The sequence below is a fragment of the Phallusia mammillata genome, chromosome 4, assembly GCF_965637545.1.
Source record: "Phallusia mammillata chromosome 4, kaPhaMamm4.hap1.1, whole genome shotgun sequence".
Classification (NCBI taxonomy): domain Eukaryota; kingdom Metazoa; phylum Chordata; class Ascidiacea; order Phlebobranchia; family Ascidiidae; genus Phallusia; species Phallusia mammillata.
The window spans coordinates 8608361-8629156 of NC_137255.1; the positions used below are offsets into that span (position 1 = coordinate 8608361).

A 20796-nucleotide genomic window follows, 5' to 3' on the forward strand; every position below is an offset into this window, starting at 1 on the left:
TTTGTTTGTTACATGCAATATAATTGCCACTTAAACAAAATGTTGTCTTCGTGTCAAATGCTTTGGTACAATCCATGCCAAACACTTGAAAAGAATTCCAAATCAGCTAGTTTGCCTGATTTACAAATCTGTCTCATCCAATCTAATACTTCGCACAAAATATCGCCCAACGTCGGGCTCGAACCCACGACCGTTGGATTAAGAGTCCAACGCTCTACCGACTGAGCTAGCCGGGCGCACAAGGTTGCAGTCGGCTAAAAATGCGTAAACCTTCCAAACAATACACACCACATAGGTGTGAACATACGATAATGGCAAAGGATCGGACTTTCTGGTTAAAACAATTCTTGTTTTTACGTGCAGTTGACACATCGGCTCGTTGGTCTAGGGGTATGATTCTCGCTTCGGGTGCGAGAGGTCCCGGGTTCAAATCCCGGACGAGCCCTTCTATAACACTTTTGGTCGCAACGTACAAGTACATTTTAAATGACTGGGTTATCGATACACGTCTGTCTTATATCGTACGCTTCCGTCCCTTACAATCAAATCTATCATTTGAAAAAACAAACCAACAATTAAATGCGTGAACGCAAGGTTTCTTACTTCGATCTTTGAACAGTTTGTTTGTTACATGCAATATAATTGCCACTTAAACAAAATGTTGTCTTCGTGTCAAATGCTTTGGTACAAGCCATGCCAAACATTTGAAAAGAATTACAAATCAGCTAGTTTGCCTGATTTACAAATCTGTCTCATCCAATCTAATACTTCGCACAAAATATCGCCCAACGTGGGGCTCGAACCCACGAACGTTGGATTAAGAGTCGAACGCTCTACCGACTGAGCTAGCCGGGCGCACAAGGTTGCAGTCGACTCAAAATGCGTAAACCTTCCAAACAATACACACCACATAGGTGTGAACATACGATAATGGCAAAGGATCGGACTTTCTGGTTAAAACAATTCTTGTTTATACGTGCAGTTGACACATCGGCTCGTTGATCTAGGGCAGTAGTTCTCAAACTGTGCGTCGCGACGCCCTGGTGCGTCGTTTCAATCTTCCAAGGGCGTCACAGAATAGTTTCGTTTCGTGACTTTTTGTTGTTGTATCAATAAACACAGCTTTAATAACAAGTTTCCTCAATAACTTTTGTTTCCTGGTGCGTCGCAAGTCCAGAAAACTTTTCCAGGGGCATCGCAACAACAAAAAGTTTGAGAACCACTGGTCTAGTGGTATGATTCTCGCTTAGGGTGCGAGAGGTCCCGGGTTCAAATCCCGGACGAGCCCTTTTATAACACTTTTGGTCGCAACGTACAAGCACATTTTAAATGACTGGGTTATCGATACACGTCTGTCTTATATCGTACGCTTCCGTGCCTTACAATCAAATCTATCATTTGAAAAAACAAACCAACAATTAAATGCGTGAACGCAAGGTTTCTTACTTCGATCTTTGAACAGTTTGTTTGTTACATGCAATATAATTGCCACTTAAACAAAATGTTGTCTTCGTGTCAAATGCTTTGGTACAATCCATGCCAAACACTTGAAAAGAATTCCAAATCAGCTAGTTTGCCTGATTTACAAATCTGTCTCATCCAATCTAATACTTCGCACAAAATATCGCCCAACGTCGGGCTCGAACCCACGACCGTTGGATTAAGAGTCCAACGCTCTACCGACTGAGCTAGCCGGGCGCACAAGGTTGCAGTCGACTCAAAATGCGTAAACCTTCCAAACAATACACACCACATAGGTGTGAACATACGATAATGGCAAAGGATCGGACTTTCTGGTTAAAACAATTCTTGTTTTTACGTGCAGTTGACACATCGGCTCGTTGGTCTAGGGGTATGATTCTCGCTTCGGGTGCGAGAGGTCCCGGGTTCAAATCCCGGACGAGCCCTTCTATAACACTTTTGGTCGCAACGTACAAGTACATTTTAAATGACTGGGTTATCGATACACGTCTGTCTTATATCGTACGCTTCCGTCCCTTACAATCAAATCTATCATTTGAAAAAACAAACCAACAATTAAATGCGTGAACGCAAGGTTTCTTACTTCGATCTTTGAACAGTTTGTTTGTTACATGCAATATAATTGCCACTTAAACAAAATGTTGTCTTCGTGTCAAATGCTTTGGTACAAGCCATGCCAAACATTTGAAAAGAATTACAAATCAGCTGGTTTTCCTGATTTACAAATCTGTCTCATCCAATCTAATACTTCGCACAAAATATCGCCCAACGTGGGGCTCGAACCCACGAACGTTGGATTAAGAGTCGAACGCTCTACCGACTGAGCTAGCCGGGCGCACAAGGTTGCAGTCGACTCAAAATGCGTAAACCTTCCAAACAATACACACCACATAGGTGTGAACATACGATAATGGCAAAGGATCGGACTTTCTGGTTAAAACAATTCTTGTTTTTACGTGCAGTTGACACATCGGCTCGTTGATCTAGGGCAGTAGTTCTCAAACTGTGCGTCGCGACGCCCTGGTGCGTCGTTTCAATCTTCCAAGGGCGTCACAGAATAGTTTCGTTTCGTGACTTTTTGTTGTTGTATCAATAAACACAGCTTTAATAACAAGTTTCCTCAATAACTTTTGTTTCCTGGTGCGTCGCAAGTCCAGAAAACTTTTCCAGGGGCATCGCAACAACAAAAAGTTTGAGAACCACTGGTCTAGTGGTATGATTCTCGCTTAGGGTGCGAGAGGTCCCGGGTTCAAATCCCGGACGAGCCCTTTTATAACACTTTTGGTCGCAACGTACAAGCACATTTTAAATGACTGGGTTATCGATACACGTCTGTCTTATATCGTACGCTTCCGTGCCTTACAATCAAATCTATCATTTGAAAAAACAAACCAACAATTAAATGCGTGAACGCAAGGTTTCTTACTTCGATCTTTGAACAGTTTGTTTGTTACATGCAATATAATTGCCACTTAAACAAAATGTTGTCTTCGTGTCAAATGCTTTGGTACAATCCATGCCAAACACTTGAAAAGAATTCCAAATCAGCTAGTTTGCCTGATTTACAAATCTGTCTCATCCAATCTAATACTTCGCACAAAATATCGCCCAACGTCGGGCTCGAACCCACGACCGTTGGATTAAGAGTCCAACGCTCTACCGACTGAGCTAGCCGGGCGCACAAGGTTGCAGTCGACTCAAAATGCGTAAACCTTCCAAACAATACACACCACATAGGTGTGAACATACGATAATGGCAAAGGATCGGACTTTCTGGTTAAAACAATTCTTGTTTTTACGTGCAGTTGACACATCGGCTCGTTGGTCTAGGGGTATGATTCTCGCTTCGGGTGCGAGAGGTCCCGGGTTCAAATCCCGGACGAGCCCTTCTATAACACTTTTGGTCGCAACGTACAAGTACATTTTAAATGACTGGGTTATCGATACACGTCTGTCTTATATCGTACGCTTCCGTCCCTTACAATCAAATCTATCATTTGAAAAAACAAACCAACAATTAAATGCGTGAACGCAAGGTTTCTTACTTCGATCTTTGAACAGTTTGTTTGTTACATGCAATATAATTGCCACTTAAACAAAATGTTGTCTTCGTGTCAAATGCTTTGGTACAAGCCATGCCAAACATTTGAAAAGAATTACAAATCAGCTGGTTTTCCTGATTTACAAATCTGTCTCATCCAATCTAATACTTCGCACAAAATATCGCCCAACGTGGGGCTCGAACCCACGAACGTTGGATTAAGAGTCGAACGCTCTACCGACTGAGCTAGCCGGGCGCACAAGGTTGCAGTCGACTCAAAATGCGTAAACCTTCCAAACAATACACACCACATAGGTGTGAACATACGATAATGGCAAAGGATCGGACTTTCTGGTTAAAACAATTCTTGTTTATACGTGCAGTTGACACATCGGCTCGTTGATCTAGGGCAGTAGTTCTCAAACTGTGCGTCGCGACGCCCTGGTGCGTCGTTTCAATCTTCCAAGGGCGTCACAGAATAGTTTCGTTTCGTGACTTTTTGTTGTTGTATCAATAAACACAGCTTTAATAACAAGTTTCCTCAATAACTTTTGTTTCCTGGTGCGTCGCAAGTCCAGAAAACTTTTCCAGGGGCATCGCAACAACAAAAAGTTTGAGAACCACTGGTCTAGTGGTATGATTCTCGCTTAGGGTGCGAGAGGTCCCGGGTTCAAATCCCGGACGAGCCCTTTTATAACACTTTTGGTCGCAACGTACAAGCACATTTTAAATGACTGGGTTATCGATACACGTCTGTCTTATATCGTACGCTTCCGTGCCTTACAATCAAATCTATCATTTGAAAAAACAAACCAACAATTAAATGCGTGAACGCAAGGTTTCTTACTTCGATCTTTGAACAGTTTGTTTGTTACATGCAATATAATTGCCACTTAAACAAAATGTTGTCTTCGTGTCAAATGCTTTGGTACAATCCATGCCAAACACTTGAAAAGAATTCCAAATCAGCTAGTTTGCCTGATTTACAAATCTGTCTCATCCAATCTAATACTTCGCACAAAATATCTCCCAACGTGGGGCTCGAACCCACGACCGTTGGATTAAGAGTCCAACGCTCTACCGACTGAGCTAGCCGGGCGCACAAGGTTGCAGTCGTCACAAAATGCGTAAACCTTCCAAACAATACACACCACATAGGTGTGAACATACGATAATGGCAAAGGATCGAACTTTCTGGTTACAACAATTCTTGTTTATACGTGCAGTTGACACATCTGCTCGTTGGTCTAGGGGTATGATTCTCGCTTCGGGTGCGAGAGGTCCCAGGTTCAAATCCCGGACGAGCCCTTCTATAACACTTTTGGTCGCAACGTACAAGTACATTTTAAATGACTGGGTTATCGATACACGTCTGTCTTATATCGTACGCTTCCGTGCCTTACAATCAAATCTATCATTTGAAAAAACAAACCAGCAATTAAATGCGTGAACGCAAGATTTGTTACTTCGATCTGTGAACAGTTTGTTTGTTACATGCAATATAATTGCCAGTTAAACAAAATGTTGTCTTCGTGTCAAATGCTTTGGTACAAGCCATGCCAAACACTTGAAAATAATTACAAAACAGCTATTTCGCCTGATTTACAAATCTGTCTCATCCAATCTAATACTTCGCACAAAATATCGCCGAACGTGGGGCTCGAACCCATGACCGTTGGATTAAGAGTCCAACGCTCTACCGACTGAGCTAGCCGGGCGCACAAGGTTACAGTCGACTCAAAATGCGTAAACCTTCCAAGCAATACACATCACATAGGTGTGAACATACGATAATGGCAAAGGATCGGACTTTCTGGTTAAAACAATTCTTGTTTATACGTGCAGTTGACACATCGGCTCGTTGATCTAGGGCAGTAGTTCTCAAACTGTGCGTCGCGACGCCCTGGTGCGTCGTTTCAATCTTCCAAGGGCGTCACAGAATAGTTTCGTTTCGTGACTTTTTGTTGTTGTATCAATAAACACAACTTTAATAACAAGTTTCCTCAATAACTTTTGTTTCCTGGTGCGTCGCAAGTCCAAAAAACTTTTCCAGGGGCATCGCAACAACAAAAAGTTTGAGAACCACTGGTCTAGTGGTATGATTCTCGCTTAGGGTGCGAGAGGTCCCGGGTTCAAATCCCGGACGAGCCCTTTTATAACACTTTTGGTCGCAACGTACAAGCACATTTTAAATGACTGGGTTATCGATACACGTCTGTCTTATATCGTACGCTTCCGTGCCTTACAATCAAATCTATCATTTGAAAAAACAAACCAACAATTAAATGCGTGAACGCAAGGTTTCTTACTTCGATCTTTGAACAGTTTGTTTGTTACATGCAATATAATTGCCACTTAAACAAAATGTTGTCTTCGTGTCAAATGCTTTGGTACAATCCATGCCAAACACTTGAAAAGAATTCCAAATCAGCTAGTTTGCCTGATTTACAAATCTGTCTCATCCAATCTAATACTTCGCACAAAATATCGCCCAACGTCGGGCTCGAACCCACGACCGTTGGATTAAGAGTCCAACGCTCTACCGACTGAGCTAGCCGGGCGCACAAGGTTGCAGTCGACTCAAAATGCCTAAACCTTCCAAACAATACACACCACATAGGTGTGAACATACGATAATGGCAAAGGATCGGACTTTCTGGTTAAAACAATTCTTGTTTTTACGTGCAGTTGACACATCGGCTCGTTGGTCTAGGGGTATGATTCTCGCTTCGGGTGCGAGAGGTCCCGGGTTCAAATCCCGGACGAGCCCTTCTATAACACTTTTGGTCGCAACGTACAAGTACATTTTAAATGACTGGGTTATCGATACACGTCTGTCTTATATCGTACGCTTCCGTCCCTTACAATCAAATCTATCATTTGAAAAAACAAACCAACAATTAAATGCGTGAACGCAAGGTTTCTTACTTCGATCTTTGAACAGTTTGTTTGTTACATGCAATATAATTGCCACTTAAACAAAATGTTGTCTTCGTGTCAAATGCTTTGGTACAAGCCATGGCAAACATTTGAAAAGAATTACAAATCAGCTGGTTTTCCTGATTTACAAATCTGTCTCATCCAATCTAATACTTCGCACAAAATATCGCCCAACGTGGGGCTCGAACCCACGAACGTTGGATTAAGAGTCGAACGCTCTACCGACTGAGCTAGCCGGGCGCACAAGGTTGCAGTCGACTCAAAATGCGTAAACCTTCCAAACAATACACACCACATAGGTGTGAACATACGATAATGGCAAAGGATCGGACTTTCTGGTTAAAACAATTCTTGTTTATACGTGCAGTTGACACATCGGCTCGTTGATCTAGGGCAGTAGTTCTCAAACTGTGCGTCGCGACGCCCTGGTGCGTCGTTTCAATCTTCCAAGGGCGTCACAGAATAGTTTCGTTTCGTGACTTTTTGTTGTTGTATCAATAAACACAGCTTTAATAACAAGTTTCCTCAATAACGTTTGTTTCCTGGTGCGTCGCAAGTCCAGAAAACTTTTCCAGGGGCATCGCAACAACAAAAAGTTTGAGAACCACTGGTCTAGTGGTATGATTCTCGCTTAGGGTGCGAGAGGTCCCGGGTTCAAATCCCGGACGAGCCCTTTTATAACACTTTTGGTCGCAACGTACAAGCACATTTTAAATGACTGGGTTATCGATACACGTCTGTCTTATATCGTACGCTTCCGTGCCTTACAATCAAATCTATCATTTGAAAAAACAAACCAACAATTAAATGCGTGAACGCAAGGTTTCTTACTTCGATCTTTGAACAGTTTGTTTGTTACATGCAATATAATTGCCACTTAAACAAAATGTTGTCTTCGTGTCAAATGCTTTGGTACAATCCATGCCAAACACTTGAAAAGAATTCCAAATCAGCTAGTTTGCCTGATTTACAAATCTGTCTCATCCAATCTAATACTTCGCACAAAATATCTCCCAACGTGGGGCTCGAACCCACGACCGTTGGATTAAGAGTCCAACGCTCTACCGACTGAGCTAGCCGGGCGCACAAGGTTGCAGTCGTCACAAAATGCGTAAACCTTCCAAACAATACACACCACATAGGTGTGAACATACGATAATGGCAAAGGATCGAACTTTCTGGTTACAACAATTCTTGTTTATACGTGCAGTTGACACATCTGCTCGTTGGTCTAGGGGTATGATTCTCGCTTCGGGTGCGAGAGGTCCCAGGTTCAAATCTCGGACGAGCCCTTCTATAACACTTTTGGTCGCAACGTACAAGTACATTTTAAATGACTGGGTTATCGATACACGTCTGTCTTATATCGTACGCTTCCGTGCCTTACAATCAAATCTATCATTTGAAAAAACAAACCAGCAATTAAATGCGTGAACGCAAGATTTGTTACTTCGATCTGTGAACAGTTTGTTTGTTACATGCAATATAATTGCCAGTTAAACAAAATGTTGTCTTCGTGTCAAATGCTTTGGTACAAGCCATGCCAAACACTTGAAAATAATTACAAAACAGCTATTTCGCCTGATTTACAAATCTGTCTCATCCAATCTAATACTTCGCACAAAATATCGCCGAACGTGGGGCTCGAACCCATGACCGTTGGATTAAGAGTCCAACGCTCTACCGACTGAGCTAGCCGGGCGCACAAGGTTACAGTCGACTCAAAATGCGTAAACCTTCCAAGCAATACACATCACATAGGTGTGAACATACGACAATGGCAAAGGTTCGAATTTACTGTTTTGAACAAGCCTTATGTATACATGCAGTTAACACATCGGCTCGTTGGTCTAGGGCAGGGGCGGGCAACTTCTCGAGTCGGCGGGCCTGATATGGGAAAATGAAGTACTTGGCGGGCCGGATTCCTGAATCGATACATTAATCGCGTATTTATCAAGTGATTTAAAACGGATTTTTGACCACCTAAACCAAATACAATCAATAACGTCACAATTACAATACAGTCCAAACAATCTAACTGATATAACATAAAATTACTCACCACAGCAAATTTAATGCATACACCACAGACTTAGATACTGCTATAACACTAACTAGGCTACACGTGGGAAACACAAGGTTGGCAGTTATGCCGTAACAATGGACGTATGGTGCAATGGTAACAACGGCGGGGAAGTTTTTTGCTATTGGGGAGCATTACTGTCCGTTACAACTATAATTTGACGTAGTAAGCAAGTAGTGGGGGATTGCAGCAGACTGTGGCCGCGGGCACATTATCATGTAAGACCCGGAAACTGTCTGCGGGCCGCTCAAAATCCCGTCGCGGGCCGGATCCGGCCCGCGGGCCGTATGTTGCCCGCCCCTGGTCTAGGGGTATGATTCTCGCTTTGTGTGCGAGAGGTCCCGGGTTCAAATCCCGGACGAGCCCTTCTATAACACTTTTGGTCGCAACGTATAAGTATATTTTGAATGACTGGGTTATCGAAACAATCTGTCTTATATCGTACGCTTCCATTTGTTAGAATCAACTCTATCATTTGAAAAAAACGAACAAACAATTAAATGCGTGAACGCAACGTTTCTTACTTTGATCTTTAAACAGTTTGTTTGTTACATGCAATATAATTGCCACTTAAACAAAATGTTGTCTTTGTGTCAAATGCTTTGGTACAAATCATGCCAAACAATTGAAAAAAAGCCAAATCAGACACTTTATCGGAACTGCAAATTTTTCTTGTCCAATCTAATACTTCGCACAAACTATCGCCCAACGTGGGGTTCGAACCCACGACCGTTGGATTAAGAGTCCAACGCTCTACCGATTGAGCTAGCCGGGCGCACAAGGTTGCAGTCGACTCAAAATGCGTAAACCTTCCAATCAATACACACCACATAGGTGTGAACATACGATAATGGCAAAGGATCGGACTTTCTGTTTAAAACAATTCTTGTTTATACGTGCAGTTGACACATCGGCTCGTTGGTCTAGGGGCATGATTCTCGCTTCGGGTGCGAGAGGTCCCGGGTTCAAATCCCGGACGAGCCCTTCTATAACACTTTTGGTCGCAACGTACAAGTACATTTTAAATGACTGGGTTATCGATACACGTCTGTCTTATATCGTACGCTTCCGTGCCTTACAATCAAATCTATCATTTGAAAAAACAAACCAACAATTAAATGCGTAAACGCAAGGTTTCTTACTTCGATCTTTGAACAGTTTGTTTGTTACATGCAATATAATTGCCACTTAAACAAAATGTTGTCTTCGTGTCAAATGCTTTGGTACAAGCCATGCCAAACACTTGAAAAGAATTCCAAATCAGCTGGTTTGCCTGATTTACAAATCTGTCTCATCCAATCTAATACTTCGCACAAACTATCGCCCAACGTGGGGTTCGAACCCACGACCGTTGGATTAAGAGTCCAACGCTCTACCGACTGAGCTAGCCGGGCGCACAAGGTTGCAGTCGTCACAAAATGCGTAAACCTTCCAAACAATACACACCACATAGGTGTGAACATACGATAATGGCAAAGGATCGAACTTTCTGGTTACAACAATTCTTGTTTATACGTGCAGTTGACACATCTGCTCGTTGGTCTAGGGGTATGATTCTCGCTTCGGGTGCGAGAGGTCCCAGGTTCAAATCCCGGACGAGCCCTTCTATAACACTTTTGGTCGCAACGTACAAGTACATTTTAAATGACTGGGTTATCGATACACGTCTGTCTTATATCGTACGCTTCCGTGCCTTACAATCAAATCTATCATTTGAAAAAACAAACCAGCAATTAAATGCGTGAACGCAAGATTTGTTACTTCGATCTGTGAACAGTTTGTTTGTTACATGCAATATAATTGCCAGTTAAACAAAATGTTGTCTTCGTGTCAAATGCTTTGGTACAAGCCATGCCAAACACTTGAAAATAATTACAAAACAGCTATTTCGCCTGATTTACAAATCTGTCTCATCCAATCTAATACTTCGCACAAAATATCGCCGAACGTGGGGCTCGAACCCATGACCGTTGGATTAAGAGTCCAACGCTCTACCGACTGAGCTAGCCGGGCGCACAAGGTTACAGTCGACTCAAAATGCGTAAACTTTCCAAGCAATACACATCACATAGGTGTGAACATACGACAATGGCAAAGGTTCGAATTTACTGTTTTGAACAAGCCTTATGTATACATGCAGTTAACACATCGGCTCGTTGGTCTAGGGCAGGGGCGGGCAACTTCTCGAGTCGGCGGGCCTGATATGGGAAAATGAAGTACTTGGCGGGCCGGATTCCTGAATCGATACATTAATCGCGTATTTATCAAGTGATTTAAAACGGATTTTTGACCACCTAAACCAAATACAATCAATAACGTCACAATTACAATACAGTCCAAACAATCTAACTGATATAACATAAAATTACTCACCACAGCAAATTTAATGCATACACCACAGACTTAGATACTGCTATAACACTAACTAGGCTACACGTGGGAAACACAAGGTTGGCAGTTATGCCGTAACAATGGACGTATGGTGCAATGGTAACAACGGCGGGGAAGTTTTTTGCTATTGGGGAGCATTACTGTCCGTTACAACTATAATTTGACGTAGTAAGCAAGTAGTGGGGGATTGCAGCAGACTGTGGCCGCGGGCACATTATCATGTAAGACCCGGAAACTGTCTGCGGGCCGCTCAAAATCCCGTCGCGGGCCGGATCCGGCCCGCGGGCCGTATGTTGCCCGCCCCTGGTCTAGGGGTATGATTCTCGCTTTGTGTGCGAGAGGTCCCGGGTTCAAATCCCGGACGAGCCCTTCTAGAACACTTTTGGTCGCAACGTATAAGTATATTTTGAATGACTGGGTTATCGAAACAATCTGTCTTATATCGTACGCTTCCATTTGTTAGAATCAACTCTATCATTTGAAAAAAACGAACAAACAATTAAATGCGTGAACGCAACGTTTCTTACTTTGATCTTTAAACAGTTTGTTTGTTACATGCAATATAATTGCCACTTAAACAAAATGTTGTCTTTGTGTCAAATGCTTTGGTACAAATCATGCCAAACAATTGAAAAAAAGCCAAATCAGACACTTTATCGGAACTGCAAATTTTTCTTGTCCAATCTAATACTTCGCACAAACTATCGCCCAACGTGGGGTTCGAACCCACGACCGTTGGATTAAGAGTCCAACGCTCTACCGATTGAGCTAGCCGGGCGCACAAGGTTGCAGTCGACTCAAAATGCGTAAACCTTCCAATCAATACACACCACATAGGTGTGAACATACGATAATGGCAAAGGATCGGACTTTCTGTTTAAAACAATTCTTGTTTATACGTGCAGTTGACACATCGGCTCGTTGGTCTAGGGGTATGATTCTCGCTTCGGGTGCGAGAGGTCCCGGGTTCAAATCCCGGACGAGCCCTTCTATAACACTTTTGGTCGCAACGTACAAGTACATTTTAAATGACTGGGTTATCGATACACGTCTGTCTTATATCGTACGCTTCCGTGCCTTACAATCAAATCTATCATTTGAAAAAACAAACCAACAATTAAATGCGTAAACGCAAGGTTTCTTACTTCGATCTTTGAACAGTTTGTTTGTTACATGCAATATAATTGCCACTTAAACAAAATGTTGTCTTCGTGTCAAATGCTTTGGTACAAGCCATGCCAAACACTTGAAAAGAATTCCAAATCAGCTGGTTTGCCTGATTTACAAATCTGTCTCATCCAATCTAATACTTCGCACAAAATATCGCCCAACGTGGGGCTCGAACCCACGACCGTTGGATTAAGAGTCCAACGCTCTACCGACTGAGCTAGCCGGGCGCACAAGGTTGCAGTCGACTCAAAATGCGTAAACCTTCCAAACAATACACACCACATAGGTGTGAACATACGATAATGGCAAAGGATCGGACTTTCTGGTTAAAACAATTCTTGTTTATACGTGCAGTTGACACATCGGCTCGTTGGTCTAGGGGTATGATTCTCGCTTCGGGTGCGAGAGGTCCCGGGTTCAAATCCCGGACGAGCCCTTCTATAACACTTTTGGTCGCAACGTACAAGTACATTTTAAATGACTGGGTTATCGATACATGTCTGTCTTATATCGTACGCTTCCGTGCCTTACAATCAAATCTATCATTTGAAAAAACAAACCAACAATTAAATGGGTGAACGCAAGGTTTCTTACTTCGATCTTTGAACAGTTTGTTTGTTACATGCAATATAATTGCCACTTAAACAAAATGTTGTCTTCGTGTCAAATGCTTTGGTACAATCCATGCCAAACACTTGAAAAGAATTCCAAATCAGCTAGTTTGCCTGATTTACAAATCTGTCTCATCCAATCTAATACTTCGCACAAAATATCGCCCAACGTGTGGCTCGAACCCACGACCGTTGGATTAAGAGTCCAACGCTCTACCGACTGAGCTAGCCGGGCGCACAAGGTTGCAGTCGACTCAAAATGCGTAAACCTTCCAAGCAATACACATCACATAGGTGTGAACATACGACAATGGCAAAGGTTCGAATTTTCTGTTTTGAACAAGCCTTATGTATACACGCAGTTAACACATCGGCTTGTTGGTCTAGGTGTATGATTCTCGCTTTGGGTGCGAGAGGTCCCGGGTTCAAATCCCGGACGAGCCCTCCTATAACACTTTTGGTCGCAACGTACAAGTATATTTTGAATGACTGGGTTACCGAAACAATCTGTCTTATATCGCACGCTTCCATTTGTTAGAATCAAATCTATCATTTGAAAAAAACGAAAAAACAATTAAATGCGTGAACGCAACGTTTCTTACTTTGATCTTTAAACAGTTTGTTTGTTACATGCAATATAATTGCCACTTAAACAAAATGTTGTCTTTGTGTCAAAGAATTACAAATCAGCTGGTTTGCCTGATTTACAAATCTGTCTCATCCAATCTAATACTTCGCACAAAATATCGCCCAACGTGGGGCTCGAACCCACGACCGTTGGATTAAGAGTCGAACGCTCTACCGACTGAGCTAGCCGGGCGCACAAGGTTGCAGTCGACTCAAAATGGGTAAACCTTCCAAACAATACACACCACATAGGTGTGAACATACGATAATGGCAAAGGATCGGACTTTCTGGTTAAAACAATTCTTGTTTATACGTGCAGTTGACACATCGGCTCGTTGGTCTAGGGGTATGATTCTCGCTTCGGGTGCGAGAGGTCCCGGGTTCAAATCCCGGACGAGCCCTTCTATAACACTTTTGTTCGCAACGTACAAGTACATTTTAAATGACTGGGTTATCGATACACGTCTGTCTTATATCGTACGCTTCCGTGCCTTACAATCAAATCTATCATTTGAAAAAACAAACCAACAATTAAATGCGTGAACGCAAGGTTTCTTACTTCGATCTTTGAACAGTTTGTTTGTTACATGCAATATAATTGCCACTTAAACAAAATGTTGTCTTCGTGTCAAATGCTTTGGTACAATCCATGCCAAACACTTGAAAAGAATTCCAAATCAGCTAGTTTGCCTGATTTACAAATCTGTCTCATCCAATCTAATACTTCGCACAAAATATCGCCCAACGTCGGGCTCGAACCCACGACCGTTGGATTAAGAGTCCAACGCTCTACCGACTGAGCTAGCCGGGCGCACAAGGTTGCAGTCGGCTAAAAATGCGTAAACCTTCCAAACAATACACACCACATAGGTGTGAACATACGATAATGGCAAAGGATCGGACTTTCTGGTTAAAACAATTCTTGTTTTTACGTGCAGTTGACACATCGGCTCGTTGGTCTAGGGGTATGATTCTCGCTTCGGGTGCGAGAGGTCCCGGGTTCAAATCCCGGACGAGCCCTTTTATAACACTTTTGGTCGCAACGTACAAGTACATTTTAAATGACTGGGTTATCGATACACGTCTGTCTTATATCGTACGCTTCCGTCCCTTACAATCAAATCTATCATTTGAAAAAACAAACCAACAATTAAATGCGTGAACGCAAGGTTTCTTACTTCGATCTTTGAACAGTTTGTTTGTTACATGCAATATAATTGCCACTTAAACAAAATGTTGTCTTCGTGTCAAATGCTTTGGTACAATCCATGCCAAACACTTGAAAAGAATTCCAAATCAGCTAGTTTGCCTGATTTACAAATCTGTCTCATCCAATCTAATACTTCGCACAAAATATCGCCCAACGTCGGGCTCGAACCCACGACCGTTGGATTAAGAGTCCAACGCTCTACCGACTGAGCTAGCCGGGCGCACAAGGTTGCAGTCGACTCAAAATGCGTAAACCTTCCAAACAATACACACCACATAGGTGTGAACATACGATAATGGCAAAGGATCGGACTTTCTGGTTAAAACAATTCTTGTTTATACGTGCAGTTGACACATCGGCTCGTTGATCTAGGGCAGTAGTTCTCAAACTGTGCGTCGCGACGCCCTGGTGCGTCGTTTCAATCTTCCAAGGGCGTCACAGAATAGTTTCGTTTCGTGACTTTTTGTTGTTGTATCAATAAACACAGCTTTAATAACAAGTTTCCTCAATAACTTTTGTTTCCTGGTGCGTCGCAAGTCCAGAAAACTTTTCCAGGGGCATCGCAACAACAAAAAGTTTGAGAACCACTGGTCTAGTGGTATGATTCTCGCTTAGGGTGCGAGAGGTCCCGGGTTCAAATCCCGGACGAGCCCTTTTATAACACTTTTGGTCGCAACGTACAAGCACATTTTAAATGACTGGGTTATCGATACACGTCTGTCTTATATCGTACGCTTCCGTGCCTTACAATCAAATCTATCATTTGAAAAAACAAACCAACAATTAAATGCGTGAACGCAAGGTTTCTTACTTCGATCTTTGAACAGTTTGTTTGTTACATGCAATATAATTGCCACTTAAACAAAATGTTGTCTTCGTGTCAAATGCTTTGGTACAATCCATGCCAAACACTTGAAAAGAATTCCAAATCAGCTAGTTTGCCTGATTTACAAATCTGTCTCATCCAATCTAATACTTCGCACAAAATATCGCCCAACGTCGGGCTCGAACCCACGACCGTTGGATTAAGAGTCCAACGCTCTACCGACTGAGCTAGCCGGGCGCACAAGGTTGCAGTCGACTCAAAATGCGTAAACCTTCCAAACAATACACACCACATAGGTGTGAACATACGATAATGGCAAAGGATCGGACTTTCTGGTTAAAACAATTCTTGTTTTTACGTGCAGTTGACACATCGGCTCGTTGGTCTAGGGGTATGATTCTCGCTTCGGGTGCGAGAGGTCCCGGGTTCAAATCCCGGACGAGCCCTTCTATAACACTTTTGGTCGCAACGTACAAGTACATTTTAAATGACTGGGTTATCGATACACGTCTGTCTTATATCGTACGCTTCCGTCCCTTACAATCAAATCTATCATTTGAAAAAACAAACCAACAATTAAATGCGTGAACGCAAGGTTTCTTACTTCGATCTTTGAACAGTTTGTTTGTTACATGCAATATAATTGCCACTTAAACAAAATGTTGTCTTCGTGTCAAATGCTTTGGTACAAGCCATGCCAAACATTTGAAAAGAATTACAAATCAGCTGGTTTTCCTGATTTACAAATCTGTCTCATCCAATCTAATACTTCGCACAAAATATCGCCCAACGTGGGGCTCGAACCCACGAACGTTGGATTAAGAGTCGAACGCTCTACCGACTGAGCTAGCCGGGCGCACAAGGTTGCAGTCGACTCAAAATGCGTAAACCTTTCAAACAATACACACCACATAGGTGTGAACATACGATAATGGCAAAGGATCGGACTTTCTGGTTAAAACAATTCTTGTTTATACGTGCAGTTGACACATCGGCTCGTTGATCTAGGGCAGTAGTTCTCAAACTGTGCGTCGCGACGCCCTGGTGCGTCGTTTCAATCTTCCAAGGGCGTCACAGAATAGTTTCGTTTCGTGACTTTTTGTTGTTGTATCAATAAACACAGCTTTAATAACAAGTTTCCTCAATAACTTTTGTTTCCTGGTGCGTCGCAAGTCCAGAAAACTTTTCCAGGGGCATCGCAACAACAAAAAGTTTGAGAACCACTGGTCTAGTGGTATGATTCTCGCTTAGGGTGCGAGAGGTCCCGGGTTCAAATCCCGGACGAGCCCTTTTATAACACTTTTGGTCGCAACGTACAAGCACATTTTAAATGACTGGGTTATCGATACACGTCTGTCTTATATCGTACGCTTCCGTGCCTTACAATCAAATCTATCATTTGAAAAAACAAACCAACAATTAAATGCGTGAACGCAAGGTTTCTTACTTCGATCTTTGAACAGTTTGTTTGTTACATGCAATATAATTGCCACTTAAACAAAATGTTGTCTTCGTGTCAAATGCTTTGGTACAATCCATGCCAAACACTTGAAAAGAATTCCAAATCAGCTAGTTTGCCTGATTTACAAATCTGTCTCATCCAATCTAATACTTCGCACAAAATATCTCCCAACGTGGGGCTCGAACCCACGACCGTTGGATTAAGAGTCCAACGCTCTACCGACTGAGCTAGCCGGGCGCACAAGGTTGCAGTCGTCACAAAATGCGTAAACCTTCCAAACAATACACACCACATAGGTGTGAACATACGATAATGGCAAAGGATCGAACTTTCTGGTTACAACAATTCTTGTTTATACGTGCAGTTGACACATCTGCTCGTTGGTCTAGGGGTATGATTCTCGCTTCGGGTGCGAGAGGTCCCAGGTTCAAATCCCGGACGAGCCCTTCTATAACACTTTTGGTCGCAACGTACAAGTACATTTTAAATGACTGGGTTATCGATACACGTCTGTCTTATATCGTACGCTTCCGTGCCTTACAATCAAATCTATCATTTGAAAAAACAAACCAGCAATTAAATGCGTGAACGCAAGATTTCTTACTTCGATCTGTGAACAGTTTGTTTGTTACATGCAATATAATTGCCAGTTAAACAAAATGTTGTCTTCGTGTCAAATGCTTTGGTACAAGCCATGCCAAACACTTGAAAATAATTACAAAACAGCTAGTTCGCCTGATTTACAAATCTGTCTCATCCAATCTAATACTTCGCACAAAATATCGCCGAACGTGGGGCTCGAACCCATGACCGTTGGATTAAGAGTCCAACGCTCTACCGACTGAGCTAGCCGGGCGCACAAGGTTACAGTCGACTCAAAATGCGTAAACCTTCCAAGCAATACACATCACATAGGTGTGAACATACGACAATGGCAAAGGTTCGAATTTACTGTTTTGAACAAGCCTTATGTATACATGCAGTTAACACATCGGCTCGTTGGTCTAGGGCAGGGGCGGGCAACTTCTCGAGTCGGCGGGCCTGATATGGGAAAATGAAGTACTTGGCGGGCCGGATTCCTGAATCGATACATTAATCGCGTATTTATCAAGTGATTTAAAACGGATTTTTGACCACCTAAACCAAATACAATCAATAACGTCACAATTACAATACAGTCCAAACAATCTAACTGATATAACATAAAATTACTCACCACAGCAAATTTAATGCATACACCACAGACTTAGATACTGCTATAACACTAACTAGGCTACACGTGGGAAACACAAGGTTGGCAGTTATGCCGTAACAATGGACGTATGGTGCAATGGTAACAACGGCGGGGAAGTTTTTTGCTATTGGGGAGCATTACTGTCCGTTACAACTATAATTTGACGTAGTAAGCAAGTAGTGGGGGATTGCAGCAGACTGTGGCCGCGGGCACATTATCATGTAAGACCCGGAAACTGTCTGCGGGCCGCTCAAAATCCCGTCGCGGGCCGGATCCGGCCCGCGGGCCGTATGTTGCCCGCCCCTGGTCTAGGGGTATGATTCTCGCTTTGTGTGCGAGAGGTCCCGGGTTCAAATCCCGGACGAGCCCTTCTATAACACTTTTGGTCGCAACGTATAAGTATATTTTGAATGACTGGGTTATCGAAACAATCTGTCTTATATCGTACGCTTCCATTTGTTAGAATCAACTCTATCATTTGAAAAAAACGAACAAACAATTAAATGCGTGAACGCAACGTTTCTTACTTTGATCTTTAAACAGTTTGTTTGTTACATGCAATATAATTGCCACTTAAACAAAATGTTGTCTTTGTGTCAAATGCTTTGGTACAAATCATGCCAAACAATTGAAAAAAAGCCAAATCAGACACTTTATCGGAACTGCAAATTTTTCTTTTCCAATCTAATACTTCGCACAAACTATCGCCCAACGTGGGGTTCGAACCCACGACCGTTGGATTAAGAGTCCAACGCTCTACCGATTGAGCTAGCCGGGCGCACAAGGTTGCAGTCGACTCAAAATGCGTAAACCTTCCAAACAATACACACCACATAGGTGTGAACATACGATAATGGCAAAGGATCGGACTTTCTGTTTAAAACAATTCTTGTTTATACGTGCAGTTGACACATCGGCTCGTTGGTCTAGGGGTATGATTCTCGCTTCGGGTGCGAGAGGTCCCGGGTTCAAATCCCGGACGAGCCCTTCTATAACACTTTTGGTCGCAACGTACAAGTACATTTTAAATGACTGGGTTATCGATACACGTCTGTCTTATATCGTACGCTTCCGTGCCTTACAATCAAATCTATCATTTGAAAAAACAAACCAACAATTAAATGCGTAAACGCAAGGTTTCTTACTTCGATCTTTGAACAGTTTGTTTGTTACATGCAATATAATTGCCACTTAAACAAAATGTTGTCTTCGTGTCAAATGCTTTGGTACAAGCCATGCCAAACACTTGAAAAGAATTCCAAATCAGCTGGTTTGCCTGATTTACAAATCTGTCTCATCCAATCTAATACTTCGCACAAAATATCGCCCAACGTGGGGCTCGAACCCACGACCGTTGGATTAAGAGTCCAACGCTCTACCGACTGAGCTAGCCGGGCGCACAAGGTTGCAGTCGACTCAAAATGCGTAAACCTTCCAAACAATACACACCACATAGGTGTGAACATACGATAATGGCAAAGGATCGGACTTTCTGGTTAAAACAATTCTTGTTTATACGTGCAGTTGACACATCGGCTCGTTGGTTTAGGGGTATGATTCTCGCTTCGGGTGCGAGAGGTCCCGGGTTCAAATCCCGGACGTGCCCTTCTATAACACTTTTGGTCGCAACGTACAAGTACATTTTAAATGACTGGGTTATCGATACATGTCTGTCTTATATCGTACGCTTCCGTGCCTTACAATCAAATCTATCATTTGAAAAAACAAACCAACAATTAAATGGGTGAACGCAAGGTTTCTTACTTCGATCTTTGAACAGTTTGTTTGTTACATGCAATATAATTGCCACTTAAACAAAATGTTGTCTTCGTGTCAAATGCTTTGGTACAATCCATGCCAAACACTTGAAAAGAATTCCAAATCAGCTAGTTTGCCTGATTTACAAATCTGTCTCATCCAATCTAATACTTCGCACAAAATATCGCCCAACGTGTGGCTCGAACCCACGACCGTTGGATTAAGAGTCCAACGCTCTACCGACTGAGCTAGCCGGGCGCACAAGGTTGCAGTCGACTCAAAATGCGTAAACCTTCCAAGCAATACACATCACATAGGTGTGAACATACGACAATGGCAAAGGTTCGAATTTTCTGTTTTGAACAAGCCTTATGTATACATGCAGTTAACACATCGGCTTGTTGGTCTAGGTGTATGATTCTCGCTTTGGGTGCGAGAGGTCCCGGGTTCAAATCCCGGACGAGCCCTCCTATAACACTTTTGGTCGCAACGTACAAGTATATTTTTTTAATGACTGGGTTACCGAAACAATCTGTCTTATATCGCACGCTTCCATTTGTTAGAATCAAATCTATCATTTGAAAAAAACGAACAAACAATTAAATGCGTGAACGCAACGTTTCTTACTTTGATCTTTAAACAGTTTGTTTGTTACATGCAATATAATTGCCACTTAAACAAAATGTTGTCTTTGTGTCAAAGAATTACAAATCAGCTGGTTTGCCTGATTTACAAATCTGTCTCATCCAATCTAATACTTCGCACAAAATATCGCCCAACGTGGGGCTCGAACCCACGACCGTTGGATTAAGAGTCGAACGCTCTACCGACTGAGCTAGCCGGGCGCACAAGGTTGCAGTCGACTCAAAATGCGTAAACCTTCCAAACAATACACACCACATAGGTGTGAACATACGATAATGGCAAAGGATCGGACTTTCTGGTTAAAACAATTCTTGT

General features: G+C 42.6%; 43 non-coding genes across 43 annotated transcripts; 14 read left to right on the forward strand and 29 right to left on the reverse strand.

Moving 5' to 3' along the window:
* Nucleotides 1-163: 163 nt before the first annotated feature.
* On the reverse strand, nucleotides 164-236 carry Trnak-cuu (transfer RNA lysine (anticodon CUU)). The gene has a single exon. It is a non-coding gene; the product is annotated as a tRNA-Lys (tRNA).
* A 137-nt stretch (nucleotides 237-373) lies between these two features.
* On the forward strand, nucleotides 374-445 carry Trnap-cgg (transfer RNA proline (anticodon CGG)). The gene has a single exon. It is a non-coding gene; the product is annotated as a tRNA-Pro (tRNA).
* A 337-nt stretch (nucleotides 446-782) lies between these two features.
* Nucleotides 783-855, reverse strand: Trnak-cuu (transfer RNA lysine (anticodon CUU)). Its single transcript has one exon. It is a non-coding gene; the product is annotated as a tRNA-Lys (tRNA).
* A 770-nt stretch (nucleotides 856-1625) lies between these two features.
* Nucleotides 1626-1698, reverse strand: Trnak-cuu (transfer RNA lysine (anticodon CUU)). The gene has a single exon. It is a non-coding gene; the product is annotated as a tRNA-Lys (tRNA).
* Nucleotides 1699-1835: 137 nt separating this feature from the next.
* Nucleotides 1836-1907, forward strand: Trnap-cgg (transfer RNA proline (anticodon CGG)). The gene has a single exon. It is a non-coding gene; the product is annotated as a tRNA-Pro (tRNA).
* Nucleotides 1908-2244: 337 nt separating this feature from the next.
* Trnak-cuu (transfer RNA lysine (anticodon CUU)) lies at nucleotides 2245-2317 on the reverse strand. The gene has a single exon. It is a non-coding gene; the product is annotated as a tRNA-Lys (tRNA).
* A 770-nt stretch (nucleotides 2318-3087) lies between these two features.
* Nucleotides 3088-3160, reverse strand: Trnak-cuu (transfer RNA lysine (anticodon CUU)). Its single transcript has one exon. It is a non-coding gene; the product is annotated as a tRNA-Lys (tRNA).
* A 137-nt stretch (nucleotides 3161-3297) lies between these two features.
* Nucleotides 3298-3369, forward strand: Trnap-cgg (transfer RNA proline (anticodon CGG)). Its single transcript has one exon. It is a non-coding gene; the product is annotated as a tRNA-Pro (tRNA).
* A 337-nt stretch (nucleotides 3370-3706) lies between these two features.
* Nucleotides 3707-3779, reverse strand: Trnak-cuu (transfer RNA lysine (anticodon CUU)). Its single transcript has one exon. It is a non-coding gene; the product is annotated as a tRNA-Lys (tRNA).
* A 770-nt stretch (nucleotides 3780-4549) lies between these two features.
* On the reverse strand, nucleotides 4550-4622 carry Trnak-cuu (transfer RNA lysine (anticodon CUU)). Its single transcript has one exon. It is a non-coding gene; the product is annotated as a tRNA-Lys (tRNA).
* Nucleotides 4623-5168: 546 nt separating this feature from the next.
* On the reverse strand, nucleotides 5169-5241 carry Trnak-cuu (transfer RNA lysine (anticodon CUU)). The gene has a single exon. It is a non-coding gene; the product is annotated as a tRNA-Lys (tRNA).
* A 770-nt stretch (nucleotides 5242-6011) lies between these two features.
* Nucleotides 6012-6084, reverse strand: Trnak-cuu (transfer RNA lysine (anticodon CUU)). The gene has a single exon. It is a non-coding gene; the product is annotated as a tRNA-Lys (tRNA).
* A 137-nt stretch (nucleotides 6085-6221) lies between these two features.
* On the forward strand, nucleotides 6222-6293 carry Trnap-cgg (transfer RNA proline (anticodon CGG)). The gene has a single exon. It is a non-coding gene; the product is annotated as a tRNA-Pro (tRNA).
* A 337-nt stretch (nucleotides 6294-6630) lies between these two features.
* Nucleotides 6631-6703, reverse strand: Trnak-cuu (transfer RNA lysine (anticodon CUU)). The gene has a single exon. It is a non-coding gene; the product is annotated as a tRNA-Lys (tRNA).
* Nucleotides 6704-7473: 770 nt separating this feature from the next.
* Trnak-cuu (transfer RNA lysine (anticodon CUU)) lies at nucleotides 7474-7546 on the reverse strand. Its single transcript has one exon. It is a non-coding gene; the product is annotated as a tRNA-Lys (tRNA).
* A 546-nt stretch (nucleotides 7547-8092) lies between these two features.
* Trnak-cuu (transfer RNA lysine (anticodon CUU)) lies at nucleotides 8093-8165 on the reverse strand. The gene has a single exon. It is a non-coding gene; the product is annotated as a tRNA-Lys (tRNA).
* A 1083-nt stretch (nucleotides 8166-9248) lies between these two features.
* Trnak-cuu (transfer RNA lysine (anticodon CUU)) lies at nucleotides 9249-9321 on the reverse strand. Its single transcript has one exon. It is a non-coding gene; the product is annotated as a tRNA-Lys (tRNA).
* A 137-nt stretch (nucleotides 9322-9458) lies between these two features.
* Nucleotides 9459-9530, forward strand: Trnap-cgg (transfer RNA proline (anticodon CGG)). Its single transcript has one exon. It is a non-coding gene; the product is annotated as a tRNA-Pro (tRNA).
* A 337-nt stretch (nucleotides 9531-9867) lies between these two features.
* Nucleotides 9868-9940, reverse strand: Trnak-cuu (transfer RNA lysine (anticodon CUU)). Its single transcript has one exon. It is a non-coding gene; the product is annotated as a tRNA-Lys (tRNA).
* Nucleotides 9941-10486: 546 nt separating this feature from the next.
* On the reverse strand, nucleotides 10487-10559 carry Trnak-cuu (transfer RNA lysine (anticodon CUU)). The gene has a single exon. It is a non-coding gene; the product is annotated as a tRNA-Lys (tRNA).
* Nucleotides 10560-11642: 1083 nt separating this feature from the next.
* Trnak-cuu (transfer RNA lysine (anticodon CUU)) lies at nucleotides 11643-11715 on the reverse strand. Its single transcript has one exon. It is a non-coding gene; the product is annotated as a tRNA-Lys (tRNA).
* A 137-nt stretch (nucleotides 11716-11852) lies between these two features.
* Trnap-cgg (transfer RNA proline (anticodon CGG)) lies at nucleotides 11853-11924 on the forward strand. Its single transcript has one exon. It is a non-coding gene; the product is annotated as a tRNA-Pro (tRNA).
* Nucleotides 11925-12261: 337 nt separating this feature from the next.
* On the reverse strand, nucleotides 12262-12334 carry Trnak-cuu (transfer RNA lysine (anticodon CUU)). Its single transcript has one exon. It is a non-coding gene; the product is annotated as a tRNA-Lys (tRNA).
* Nucleotides 12335-12471: 137 nt separating this feature from the next.
* Trnap-cgg (transfer RNA proline (anticodon CGG)) lies at nucleotides 12472-12543 on the forward strand. Its single transcript has one exon. It is a non-coding gene; the product is annotated as a tRNA-Pro (tRNA).
* Nucleotides 12544-12880: 337 nt separating this feature from the next.
* On the reverse strand, nucleotides 12881-12953 carry Trnak-cuu (transfer RNA lysine (anticodon CUU)). Its single transcript has one exon. It is a non-coding gene; the product is annotated as a tRNA-Lys (tRNA).
* Nucleotides 12954-13090: 137 nt separating this feature from the next.
* Nucleotides 13091-13162, forward strand: Trnap-ugg (transfer RNA proline (anticodon UGG)). The gene has a single exon. It is a non-coding gene; the product is annotated as a tRNA-Pro (tRNA).
* Nucleotides 13163-13465: 303 nt separating this feature from the next.
* Nucleotides 13466-13538, reverse strand: Trnak-cuu (transfer RNA lysine (anticodon CUU)). The gene has a single exon. It is a non-coding gene; the product is annotated as a tRNA-Lys (tRNA).
* Nucleotides 13539-13675: 137 nt separating this feature from the next.
* On the forward strand, nucleotides 13676-13747 carry Trnap-cgg (transfer RNA proline (anticodon CGG)). The gene has a single exon. It is a non-coding gene; the product is annotated as a tRNA-Pro (tRNA).
* Nucleotides 13748-14084: 337 nt separating this feature from the next.
* On the reverse strand, nucleotides 14085-14157 carry Trnak-cuu (transfer RNA lysine (anticodon CUU)). The gene has a single exon. It is a non-coding gene; the product is annotated as a tRNA-Lys (tRNA).
* A 137-nt stretch (nucleotides 14158-14294) lies between these two features.
* Nucleotides 14295-14366, forward strand: Trnap-cgg (transfer RNA proline (anticodon CGG)). The gene has a single exon. It is a non-coding gene; the product is annotated as a tRNA-Pro (tRNA).
* A 337-nt stretch (nucleotides 14367-14703) lies between these two features.
* Trnak-cuu (transfer RNA lysine (anticodon CUU)) lies at nucleotides 14704-14776 on the reverse strand. Its single transcript has one exon. It is a non-coding gene; the product is annotated as a tRNA-Lys (tRNA).
* Nucleotides 14777-15546: 770 nt separating this feature from the next.
* On the reverse strand, nucleotides 15547-15619 carry Trnak-cuu (transfer RNA lysine (anticodon CUU)). The gene has a single exon. It is a non-coding gene; the product is annotated as a tRNA-Lys (tRNA).
* A 137-nt stretch (nucleotides 15620-15756) lies between these two features.
* On the forward strand, nucleotides 15757-15828 carry Trnap-cgg (transfer RNA proline (anticodon CGG)). The gene has a single exon. It is a non-coding gene; the product is annotated as a tRNA-Pro (tRNA).
* A 337-nt stretch (nucleotides 15829-16165) lies between these two features.
* Trnak-cuu (transfer RNA lysine (anticodon CUU)) lies at nucleotides 16166-16238 on the reverse strand. The gene has a single exon. It is a non-coding gene; the product is annotated as a tRNA-Lys (tRNA).
* Nucleotides 16239-17008: 770 nt separating this feature from the next.
* Nucleotides 17009-17081, reverse strand: Trnak-cuu (transfer RNA lysine (anticodon CUU)). Its single transcript has one exon. It is a non-coding gene; the product is annotated as a tRNA-Lys (tRNA).
* A 546-nt stretch (nucleotides 17082-17627) lies between these two features.
* On the reverse strand, nucleotides 17628-17700 carry Trnak-cuu (transfer RNA lysine (anticodon CUU)). Its single transcript has one exon. It is a non-coding gene; the product is annotated as a tRNA-Lys (tRNA).
* Nucleotides 17701-18783: 1083 nt separating this feature from the next.
* On the reverse strand, nucleotides 18784-18856 carry Trnak-cuu (transfer RNA lysine (anticodon CUU)). Its single transcript has one exon. It is a non-coding gene; the product is annotated as a tRNA-Lys (tRNA).
* Nucleotides 18857-18993: 137 nt separating this feature from the next.
* Nucleotides 18994-19065, forward strand: Trnap-cgg (transfer RNA proline (anticodon CGG)). Its single transcript has one exon. It is a non-coding gene; the product is annotated as a tRNA-Pro (tRNA).
* Nucleotides 19066-19402: 337 nt separating this feature from the next.
* Trnak-cuu (transfer RNA lysine (anticodon CUU)) lies at nucleotides 19403-19475 on the reverse strand. The gene has a single exon. It is a non-coding gene; the product is annotated as a tRNA-Lys (tRNA).
* Nucleotides 19476-19612: 137 nt separating this feature from the next.
* Nucleotides 19613-19684, forward strand: Trnap-cgg (transfer RNA proline (anticodon CGG)). Its single transcript has one exon. It is a non-coding gene; the product is annotated as a tRNA-Pro (tRNA).
* A 337-nt stretch (nucleotides 19685-20021) lies between these two features.
* Trnak-cuu (transfer RNA lysine (anticodon CUU)) lies at nucleotides 20022-20094 on the reverse strand. The gene has a single exon. It is a non-coding gene; the product is annotated as a tRNA-Lys (tRNA).
* Nucleotides 20095-20231: 137 nt separating this feature from the next.
* Nucleotides 20232-20303, forward strand: Trnap-ugg (transfer RNA proline (anticodon UGG)). Its single transcript has one exon. It is a non-coding gene; the product is annotated as a tRNA-Pro (tRNA).
* Nucleotides 20304-20608: 305 nt separating this feature from the next.
* Nucleotides 20609-20681, reverse strand: Trnak-cuu (transfer RNA lysine (anticodon CUU)). The gene has a single exon. It is a non-coding gene; the product is annotated as a tRNA-Lys (tRNA).
* Between the last annotated feature and the right edge of the window lie 115 nt (nucleotides 20682-20796).